Source organism: Berghia stephanieae, chromosome 12, assembly GCF_034508935.2.
Source record: "Berghia stephanieae isolate SIO BIC M18660-M18661 chromosome 12, UCSD_Bste_1.3, whole genome shotgun sequence".
Lineage (NCBI taxonomy): Eukaryota > Metazoa > Mollusca > Gastropoda > Nudibranchia > Aeolidiidae > Berghia > Berghia stephanieae.
The window spans coordinates 17,972,695-17,985,194 of NC_088371.1; the positions used below are offsets into that span (position 1 = coordinate 17,972,695).

The 12,500-nt window shown below is 38.0% G+C and overlaps 1 protein-coding gene across 1 annotated transcript in view; it reads right to left on the minus strand.

Annotated features, from left to right (window-relative positions):
- LOC144957456 (uncharacterized) overlaps positions 1-10,450 on the minus strand; it is a 44,175-nt gene extending 33,725 nt beyond the window's left edge. The window contains exon 1 of the mRNA XM_078888731.1: positions 10,114-10,450. The gene's annotated coding sequence lies outside the window, so the exon portion shown is untranslated. The remainder of the gene's footprint in view (positions 1-10,113) is intronic.
- Between the last annotated feature and the right edge of the window lie 2,050 nt (positions 10,451-12,500).

The following is a 12,500-nucleotide window of genomic DNA, read 5'->3' on the forward strand; positions in this document are numbered from 1 at the left end:
TACACCTACCGAAAACATTAAAAAGGGCGATCTTCATTTACTATCGTTGTAACCCCCCCCCCCCCCCCCCCCCCCGCCCTCCCCTTTTTTTATCTTTATTTTTCTCCTCCTCCTCCTCCTCCTCCTCCTCCTCCTCCTCCTCTTCTTCTTCTTCTTCTTCTTCTTCTTCTTCTTCTTCTTCTTCTTCTTCTTCTTCTTCTTCTTCTTCTTCTTCTTCTTCTTCTTCTTCTTCTTCTTCTTCTTCTTCTCGATAGATAATAATAATAGATAGTATGCGCTTGGCTAAGAGATTCACAACATTGCCATCCGGAAGTATAACGGAACAACACACAAAACTGTGTGTAATCATGAACGTTTATAGTCTGGTTAATAGATAGAATAAAGATGACGTCACTCGGGTCTTTGTTATTGTTTTTTGCCATCCACATTTATAAGTAATTCTCACATTGTATTATCCGGACTATAAAAGTTTATGGTTACACAGAGTTTTGTGTGTTGGTCCGTCATATACTTCCGGATGGCAATGTTGTGAGCTTCTAAGCCAAGCGCATACTATCTATACAGTTTAGTGATCATTACTCATAAACGCGGATGGCAAAAAACAACAAAGACCCAAGTGACGTCAACTTCATTCTATCTATAGATAGTATGCCCTTGGCTAATGAGCTCACAACATTGCCATACGGAAATATACGTACAAACACACAAAACTTTGTGTAACAATGATCGTTTATAGTCAGGTTAATACAATTTAGTGAGAATGAATTACTCGTAAATGTGGATGGCAAAAAGCAATAACAAAGACCCGAGTGACGTCAACTTCGTTCTATCTATAGTAAATCAGAGAAGGTGGGTGGGGTCACAATTCGTGTAACTTTAAAGGGTGGGCGGATACCGACAAACACACTGGGGAAGACCGCCTGCCTGGTGTGTAAATTGGTTTGCTGTTATGTGGTTAAAAAGGGGGCGTAGTGGTGTGTGTGTCCCTGTGTGTATGTGCGCGAGCGTGTGTGTAAGTCTGTATGAGCGTAGCCATACGGTATGAGGGAGTTTGTGTCTAATAGGTGAGGTGCGCGCGCGGGGGGGGGGGGGGGGGGGGGGGTGAAATCCCTTCCTCTAAAATCAGACTTAAAGCAAAAGTTTTAAAACTTGATAACATCCATTGGTTGTTTTTAACACTTTAATATTTGATTAGACGTACGATCTCATAATTTTGTCAAATAAACAGTCAAACAGCGGTTTCTTTTCTTTTTTTTTTTTTTTGGTTGGGGAGAGGGTTTGGGAGGCCTTCCGAAAACTCCTACATCCCCAGTATTCTTGTTTTTTTAATAATGTTCTGCTAGGGGGTTTGGGAGGGGGGGGGGGGCTTATTTTTTTTTTGGATTAATAAAAGGTCTCCCACCTTCCAAACCCCCCCACTAGAACAAGAATACTGGGGATGTAGAAGCTTTCGGAAGGCCTCCCGAGGGTTTATATTGATACTATGCGTTTTGTTTTAAAAATAAATCATAACATCCGCCAGTCGAATACAACGTACTAATACATTAAACTTTGAGCTACCTAAAATGTCATATGATTTTTAGTGATTACTCATGAAAATGGCTGGCTCAAAACAATAACAAAGACCTGAGTAACGTCAACTTCGTTCTATCTAATGGTTCCATGTAAACGTTTTAAGTACGTATAAAAAAAATAAGCTTTTAAATAGCGCAATATCCAACGTGCCCAAATCGCTTTATAACGGGCCCCTGTCCAACAGCAACACAACATATAGGACGAGACATGACGCCTGATAGGCGATATTACAGTACGGTAAGATAATAAAAAGCCTTTTCCTAGGACTATGCGCCGCTCAGAATGGGACTCGAACCCAGGACCTTCCGATCTTACGTAGACTTTTATGTCAAAATTTCAACACGATACAAACAAAAACAATTGCCCACACCATTATCATCTACCAATAGATGATAACCCCCCCCCCCCCCCGCGCGCACACGCACACCACACACACACACACACACACACACACACACACACATATATATATATATATATATATATATATATATATATATATATATATATATATATATATATATATAATGCAAATTGTCACTCACATTTTTTGTGGCCGAGACGATTCGTTTCAGAAACGAATCGTCTCGGCCACAAAAAATGTGAGGGACAATTTGCATTCTATATTAGCTCTAACCATCATTATCGAGCACTTTCGTGTACCTACGAGTACCCACCAACACTCATAAATATATATATATATATATATAAAGCAACACAAATCAATACATCTTTATTTCTTTTGCCTAAGTTGTAATTTAAATTGATTGAAAGGAAATAATAACATAAGATAAAGAAAATATTCATATTCTTAAATAGTGTTATAGTATAGTAGTATAGTATAGTATGTAGTGTTAGTAGTAAGTAGTAGTAGTTAGTAGTAGTAGTAGTATAGTAGTAGTAGTAGTAGTAGTAGTAGTAGTAGTAGTAGTAGTAGTAGTAGTAGTAGTAGTAGTAGTAGTAGTAAAATCAAAACAAACACAAAATCTTCATTCACCCTCCCTCTATTTAAAAACTAATAAAAATCTCTTCTCATTGAACCTATACAATGACAAAAAAGCTTTCTCTAGTCGCCATCTCCTCTTCCCCAACTTTCCAACAAGCTAACACCATGATTATGTTAGCATTTTACAACAAAAAAACATATGATGTCGGTTGTTTTGTTTGTGTGTGTGTGCTTTTGTTGTTGTTTTGGGGTGTTGTTTTTTTTACCAAATTGTTCTCTCTCTCTCTCTCTCTCTCTCTCTCTCTCTCTCTCTCTCTCTCTCTCTCTCTCTCTCTCTCTCTCTCTCTCTCTCTCTCTCTCTCTTTCGTTCTCATGCAAACACATTGGCACCAACACACACACACACACAAAACCGCCCACCCGCCCACATTTACAAAAACACACAAATACACACACACACACACATCGACACAGCCCCCCCCCCCTCCCCATACACACACACATTGACAGACACACATTTCAAACGCCCCCCCCCCCCCCCCTCCTTTCCACCTACCCATTCCTCATCCCCCCCCCCCCCTCGGTCTCGCCAGCTCGACCCACAGATCTGCGGCTAGACCTAGTAGCTACACATGATATCACAAACCTGGTCGTTCCCGGGTCAGGACAAAAGGCGAAGGGGGTAGGTGGTGGTTAGAGGGGGAAAGGGGGGGGGGGAGGGGGGAGGGCAATGCTTTGAGGAAGGGCGGGGGGGGGGGGGTGTTCGAGGTCGAATGTGTTCGGATGGCCAGGAAAGGTAGGGGCTGGGTTGGTCGGGGACATACTTGAAACAGAAAATAACACGAGAACAACAGCATGAACAAAACACACGTCGATGGATTTTTTAAACTATCATTTTTATCATTCCTCTTGTATTATTATCATTTTATTTTTTTTAAATAATTTATAATTTTAACACACGTTTTTAAGAAGAGAGCTTCGTTCTGACATACTCGTAGTGACAGTTAAAAATAATCGAAGTCCACACGGATGAGAACATAATTTAATAAAATAAACATTAACATTTATACAGCGCATGTCCACGGATATAGCATGCTCGATGCGCTTCACAAGACATATCTCATTTATTCCCCAAGCAGGCTATAATAATAATATATGGAATCATATTTCCATTTCTTCATACAATACCTGTCGCCTGGTGTACGTCAACCCACTTGTACTAACACTCTTATAATATTCGTCAATGTATATAGCAAGATACTCATTCACACCCGAGTTCAGGGGGGGGGGGGGGTAATGTGTATTAAGTGTCTTACCCAATGACACAACATCGGGACCAGAATTTTCCAACATCAGTCACCCATGCAGCCACTGACCACGCATGATGTTGCTTGACGTTTGTGAAAATACGAGACACCGTAGCAAAGCCATCGAGCCACAATACAGTGACTTAGGGAGGCCTTCCGAAAGCTCCTACATCCCCAGTATTCTTGTTCTAGTAGGGGGTTTGGGAGGGGGGAAACTTTTTTATAATGTTCTAGTAGGGGGTTTGGGATGGGGGAGACTTAAAAAAAAAAAAAAAAGTTTCCCCCCTCCCAAACCCCCTACTAGAACATTATAAAAACAAGAATACTGGGGATGTAGGAGCTTTCGGAACGCCTACCGTGACTTATATTGCAAGTGTGCTACAAATTTAAAAGGGCGCCTAACAGGCGACTTGTACTGTTACCGAATAGAAATTTAAACCATCAGCCCTGTCAAGGGTTTTGCGGTTTCAATAATGGTAAGAATCACTAAATACATCTAACAAGCTTCGATTACCAAATTAATTCCGACATTGCCTTCTATGCATCAAAAGGTTAGAGCAAGGCGAAGTTAGTAAGGCAACATGGGCTAGTTTAAACGGAGAGCTAAAGTAAAATAATAATAATAATAATAATAATAATAATAATAATAATAATAATAATAATAATAATAATAATAATAATAATAATCATCATCATCATCATCATCATCATCATCATCATCATCATCATAAGAATCATAATAATAATAATAATAATAATAATAATAATAATAATAATAATAAAATAATAATAATAATAATAATAATAATAATAATAATAATAATAATAATAACCATCATCATCATCATCGTCAGAAGCAGTATATCCGTGAGTCTAGCCCGATATGTACTTTTTTACAGGTCTGATAACCCAAATTATGGGCTCATTGTTGTAATGGAAAAAATCTCAAACCAAAGTTGTCTATTATTAGTGTCTATTACAACAACCTTAAAACAAATCCATGAAATTGCACTCAGTTATCAAACCTGCAAATGATATTATGGGCACGTCAGTCTAGCCTGAAACAGAATCACCGCCGCGTGGAATACCTTGAAAATGTTACAATTTACAAAAAGGGGGAGGGGGGGGGGGAGGGGAGAGATGTTTCTATTTGCAGGTTTGATAAACTAAACTATAGTTATGGTCTAAAAGGTTTTAATTATGAAAGTGGAATGCAAAATATTATCTGTCACATTACTAACTATCAAATCAAGTCACTAATAGGGCAGAAAAGTAGTGACGTCACATACCTTGAAAATGTTACAATTTAAATTACTGAAAGGGGGGGGGGGGAGATGTTCTTATTTGCAGGTTTGATAAACTAAATAGTTATGTTCTAAATTGTTGTAATAATTATGAAAAAAAAAATACAAAACAATATTGTCTGTCGCATTAGTAACTATCAAATCAAGTCCCTAATAGGGCAGAAAAGTAGTGACGTCACATACCTTGAAAATGTTACAATTTAAATTACTGAAAGGGGTGGGGGGGGGGAGATGTTCTCATTTGCAGGTTTGATAAACTAAATAGTTATGTTCTAAATGGTTGTAATAATTATGAAAGTGAAATACAAAACAATATTGTCTGTCGCATTAGTAACTTTCAAATCAAGTCCCTTATAGGGCAGAAAAGTAGTGACGTCACATACCTTGAAAATGTTACAATTTAAATTACTGAAAGGGGTGGGGGGGGGGGGGAGATGTTCTTATTTGCAGGTTTGATAAACTAAATAGTTATGGTCTAAATTGTTATAATTGTTAAAGTGAAATACAAAATATTGTCTGTCACATTACTAACTATCAAATCAAGTCCTTAATAGAGTAGAAAAGTAGTGACGTCACATCTAGTTTTCCGATTCCAAAATCTTTGGAAGTGTTATATGAATGTAATCAGCTCTTCGGATGACTAATAAAGACAAATACGTATTGAATCATAGTGTGACGTAACTATTTTAGCAGCAGGGTGTATAGAGGCAGATTATTAGTAGGATTACGGAGCGTAAAAGACGGAGGATGGACGATCTACTCTATTGACGACCAGTATGTTTATGTTTTTATGGTTTTAAGGGTTTTACGGCGTTTGCAACACATTAAGGTTAGATCAGCGCCAGTAAAAAGGAAGAAAATGGGATAGTAAAAAGTTCTAGAATTACAATTAAAGCACCCAAGAAAAAGTAAGACATAGGGGAACTGGGAACAAATAGGGATCAGATGTAGATTCCAAGAGCATACCACCAATGTACTTAGTTTGAGATCACCTATAAGTCTCATCCGGACACAAGCACAAAATCCAACAAAGAGGAATACACTCAAATGCTTACATTATACACTCAAAATAACAAATATAATAATACATAACAGAGAGATGATTTACAAGGAAAAAATTAGCATCTCCCAAAACAACAACTATGCATTTGACAGTTTCTCTCCCAGCTAGGACACCGGCCAGGGCCAGGACAAAAGCAAGTAATCTCATTCCAAGACAAAGACAGAAAGCATGTTGGAAAACAGATATAAGGGGATAGAAGACACAGTATGTACCTCCCTGCCCACTATGGGAGACGACCAGTGTGCATTCTGAAACCAGAAGATCAATTATATCATAAGCTATGTATCCAGTCCTCCGGAAGAGTGGTTTTACTACCCTTCCAATGAGATTGGAACCAGCTTGTTTCTGTTATCAAATAATATGTACCCCACCGCGACAATCTGATGTTAGAATATCCTAGATGACCAAAATCGAGTTTATTAAAGGCCTAAAAGATCAGAATGAGTGAAATTTATATGCATTGGGCTTTTAAAAGTTTTAACAGTACAGTCATCCTTCTTCATGAAGGTATTTCTAGTAGTCCTTTAGAGCCATTAGGCCCTTGGAGTCGGAATTTATCCCGGTTTCTATAGCGTGAAACGGAGAATAGCAATTGCTTGCTACCTTTTGGATAGGACGCTAGTCTATAGCAAAGTACTTTCCACCATATCTAACAAGCCCAGCTAGCTACCCATTCCCTGCTGGGTAGACAGGAGGATCAGAAGAAAAAAATCTCGACTGCACCCAGGATCGATCTCGGTCCCTTTGCGTGTGAAGCAGCGAGTGCTCTACCAAACGAGCTATCGGACCCCCCCCCCCCCCCCCCCCCCCCCCCCAATTTCTGGTGGAATCCGCTTAAAATAAACATTGTTAAAGTGAATTTCTGCTTAAAGTCAAGACGTCTTGTTGGCCACAAGTTTACTGCTCTTTATCCAAGTATGTTCCATTGATAACGACTTGAGGAAAAACAAAGGGGAATGGCTCTAATAGGGAACAGATGTAGATTCCAAGGGCATACTATCAGTGTACCTAGTTTGAGATCAACTACAAGTCTCACCCAGACACCAGCACAAGATCCCACCAAGAGGTATACACTCAAATGTTTACAATTCATATGTTAAAAATGAAAAAAATAATAGTACGTAAGAGAGAGAGAGAGAGAGAGATGATTTACAAGGTGCTTGCTTACCTAAAGTCAAAAATTCCATTAGATTTAACTCAAACGGGTGCTCTACCAACTGAGCCCCCCCCCCCCCCCCCCCCCCCCCCCCACACACACACACACACACTTCTAGTGGGATCCGCTTAAAGTCAACATTGTTAAAGTGAATTTCTGCTTAAAGTCAAGACGTCTTGTTGTCCCCAAGTTTTCTGTTCTTTATCCAAGTATATTCCATTGATAACGGTCTTATGGTCAACCCTGCTTAAAGTCAACCAATCTTTCTGGTCCGCCGCCGGTCTTGGCTTTATAAGAAGTCCATTGGATTTTAACTCAAATGGTAGATGTTTAGGTATATGTTAAGCTTAAATCTTATTTTTAAAATAAGGATAAGGTTTACTCCGGCTCAATAGGTACAGTTTTGAGACGGTGGGTCGCGTGTTATATGCACGTCAGACAGGGAAGAGGGTGTTGTGAAGATTTTTTAAGAAAAAAAAATATTCGTGGTTTCCCTCTCGGCAGTGACCCTCATCTAGTGAAGTGACATGGTAAAACTCCAGGGTAAATAAATTAAGCTAAATGGAGGGGATAAGGGGGGGGGGGGGGGTTACATACGTGCCGTGGGGGGAAAAAACAGCCGACAGTTGACCCCCCCCCCCCCCCCCCTCTCTCTCTCTCTCTCTCGTGGCTCCACCTTTTTTTTTTCGACAGAGATAGATACGACTAGATACTCATTTTACCTGAGTGCGGTGAGAGAATGTGAGTGAAGAGCCTTTTCCAAGGACTCAACTTTGTGCCTCCCTGAACGGGACTCGAACCTGGGACATATAGCGGCCCAAGCGAGTGTCCATACCACAAGACCACAAAGTCGCACTGCTATGGATAATACTCCTTTGTGAACACATATATTATTATTATTATTATTATTATTATTATTATTATTATTATTATTATTATTATTATTATCATTATTATTATTATATATTTTGATTATAAGTATTATAAATAATATATAATATATATATATTATTATTATTATTTATTATTATTATTATTATTATTATTATTATTATATTATTATTATTATTATTTTATTATCATTTATAATAATATTATTATTATTATTATTATTATTATTATTATTATTATTATATTATATATATTATTCATTATTATTATTATTATTATTATTAATATTATTAATATTATTTATATTATATTATTATTATTATTATTATTATTATTATTATTATTATTATTATTATTATTATTATCATTATTATTATCATTATTACGTCGCTCCTCACCATTCAATTCCCCATATCTTTATCGCTTGTTTAGTTTCTCTGAGCAACTTAAGACTTTAAACGTATTGCCTTTGTACCAGTTAAGTGTGTGTGTGTGTGTGTGTGTGTTTGTGTGTGTGTGTTTGATTGATGGTTTGCTTGATGTCTTTTATTTTCTAATTATTGATCTATTTACTTTGGGGGTGGGGGTGTTATAGTTATAGAATGTATTAATAATAATAATAATAATAATAATAATAATAATAATTATAATAATAATAATAATAATAATAATAATAATAATAATATATAATAATAATAACAATAATAATAATAACAATAATAATAATGATAATAATCATAATAATAATAAATAATAATAATAATAATAATAATAATAATAATAATAATAATAATAATACATATTTATTGTCAATAAATATGGCAGTTTGTCATTTAGCTATACGTGTTATAACGTTATATAATAACTATAACATTGAACAGATATTTCACTTCTACTTATAGTTGAGTGATTATAGTTCTCACTAAAGTCACTGCAGCAGATAATAAACGTTTACGATTAGTTTTGTGAGTCAGTACGATTGATCCGGCGGACAGAAAATATGAGTATAATACCTTAATGAATAGCATCAATACCGCAAAGTCTTAAAGTAGTAACCAGTCATGTCACTAGACCAACGCAACCAGAAGATACTGCATGAGGCCATGGCCAACTAGAATATTAGGTACTATGAGGCCCAGGAAGTGGACGCCCCCCCCCCCCCCCCCCCCCCCCCCCCCCCCGCGCCCATCCTGTTTCAGATTTAGGATAAAGGAGACAAACAGAAGCGTGTCTTTCCGTCTATCGCATAGTGCTTTCCGCCAGCCTCTTAAACACCCAGTAAACCTAAACATAAAATACCCGACTAAATGCAAACCTGAACCCGGGATTATCATTTTAGTATTCTTAGTTAAAATGATGGAATGAAGCGCTTCTGTATCAAAAATCAAATCAATGTTTTAATTGTAAACAAATAATCATTATAAGAATCTAGATCTAAATGTGCAGAGAGAATTTAAATTTAAGAAAACTCACCTTCTCACTTTAACTTTAATTATGCCTTAAGTCCAAGTCTGTTGTTCATGAAAAGTTCTTAGATAATGATAAGTTTTCAATTATGTTGCTGTTTGTTTCTTGTTTGTTTGTGAGCTTCGTTGCTTATTTTTGTTTAGTTTGTTTTCTGTAATCCATCACTTGTTACCCTAAGTGCACTTCTAAACAAACTTGTTTACCACATAATGAAAGTAGAAAAGATAATTAAATACCTAAATCTATCTAGGCCTTAATCTATAGAAGTAGAAGTAGAAGAGTGTTTCTAAGTAAAAAAGTTTTTATGAATTTTACAAAAGCAGATTCTTCTAACACTAGAAACTAATAAATATTATATCTAGTTATTTATAAAATAGAAAGTAAAAATGAAAAAAAAAACTAACCACTTGTGCCAACTTCCTCCGTGGTTGTTGTTGGTGAGTCGATGTGGAGTGAGGATGGAGGGGAGTCGGAGTGGTGGTGGGTGGGTGAGGCTGCGACGGCCGTTGTTACTCCTACAAGAATTTTGTCCTACACTTAAACTCAAGCTCCTGTGTAGCAAAATTATCCGGATAATAATCCAACATAAATTATTATTGTTGTTTTTATAGTTATATTAGCCCACTATGTACTTGTAACACCGCCACACTCTTGTACAGTCGAACAATCAACAGAGAACTGAGCTGACACACTCGATTATCACAATGTATGTGTGTGTGTGTATGTGTGTGTGTGTTGAGTGTTGTACATTGTGTGTTTGGAAAGCGTGTAAAAATTTCGTCTCTCGGCTGGGGGTGGGGATGTTTTTCGTTTGAGGGTAGAGCGTATAGTGGTTAGTCGTAGGAGGGAGAGATGGCCCGACCCTGAGTCGGAACGAATATACACACGAATTCATGGATAAGGCATTCATTACAGATGATTAAAACACATACCATATAATACCTCTCTCTCTCTCTCTCTCTCTCTCTCTCTCTCTCTCTCTCTCTCTCTCTCTCTCTCTCTCTCTCTCACACACACACACACACACACACACACATTCAACGTGTAAGTAGTAACTACATACTTCTCTCATAAAAATGAGTTTTTATATAGCGCAATATCCATTCGAAATCTCAAAGCGCTTTACAAGGGGTCCCAGGTCAACAGCAACTCTTAACATGTAGGACCGCCAGACATGACGCGTGTTAGGCGATATTACAGGGGGGGGGGGGGGGTTCCGAACAGAACAACGCTGTTAACGGCCTCGCCTGGTACTCATTTTACAACTGAGCACAGTGAGTGAATGTGAGTAAAGAGCCTTTTCCAAGGACTCAACTATGTGCTGAGCGAGGCTCGAACCCAGGACCTTACGATCCGAAAGCGAGTGTCATAACCATAAGGCCACATAGCCGCACAATCACATAAAAGTGCATATTATTATCTCACTATTTTCATGCCCCTCCCCCTTTATCCGAAATGAAAGCTCTCCCCGCCCCCCCCCCTCTCTCTCTCTCTCTCTCTCTCCCTCTCTCTCTCTCTCTCTCTCTCTCACACACACACACACACACACACACATGTTTATATTTTCCTGTAAGTCAGACAATCACAAAAATATGATACATAACAAGATAAGCATCATACTATTCTTGCCTCACGCCCCCACCCCTACCCCCTTCATACACACATACATTACCACTCCTTCCTCGCCCCAGCACACACATATATACCCTCTCTCTCTCTCTCTCTCTCTCTCTCTCTCTCTCTCTCTCTCTCTCTCTCTCTCTCTCTCAATGTGTGTGTGTGTGTATGTGTGTGTCTTTCCTCCCGCAATCTCTCTTACACACACACTAACACACACATACCACATGCTATGTACACACACCGACACAACCACCTTCATCACCCTCACCACCACCCATTCTCCATCCACCATCTCACGTGGGGTAGGTAAATTGTGGGATAGGTTCAAATGAGGGTGGTAGTGAGAGGGTGGTGGTGGTGAGAGGGCGGTGGAGCGTGATGTGAGAAGAGGAGTCCGGGGGGGGGGGGGGGGGGGGGGGGTGCTTGGTAAGTTCGTGGAAGGTGGAAGTGGAAGGGACCATTTCAAAACCGAGGGAAGTAAGCACACATCTATTGTGTTTAAAACTTTTTTTTTTTACATTACAATTTACGCGCTTATGAAAGAGAGAGAGAGGGGGGGAGGGGGGAAGGGGGGGAGAGGGGGGGGAGAGGGGGGAGAGAGAGAGTGTGTGTGTGTGTGTGTGTTTGTGTGTGTGAGAGAGAGAGAAAGAAAGATAGAGAGAGAGTGGGAGAGAAGTTTCTCTAGGGTTTTTCTGACCATAATATAATCATATCTCTCATAACAGTAATGATTATTATTATTATTATTATTATTATTATTATTATTATTATTATTATTATTATTATTTATTATTATTATTATTATTATCATTATTAGTATAATTATCATTATTATTATTATCATTATTATTATTATCATTATTATTATTATTATTATTATTATTATTATTATTATTATTATTATTATTATTATTATTATTATTATATTGCTATCAGCATCATCATTACTATCATCATCATCATTGTGGCGGGTTGTGTGTTGTTTTTGTTGGATTGAGTCCAACCGATAGCTCAATGGTCTGGATTCGAACTAGTATGCGCGCTATGGCTCTCGTTACCAGCTGCGCCACTCAACCTATACCACAAACGGCTCAGGTTTAATCTAGGGGTGATTAAGAATTGCCTTAGGGTCCCTTATAACTTAATTGTATTAATAACAAACGAGTCAAGA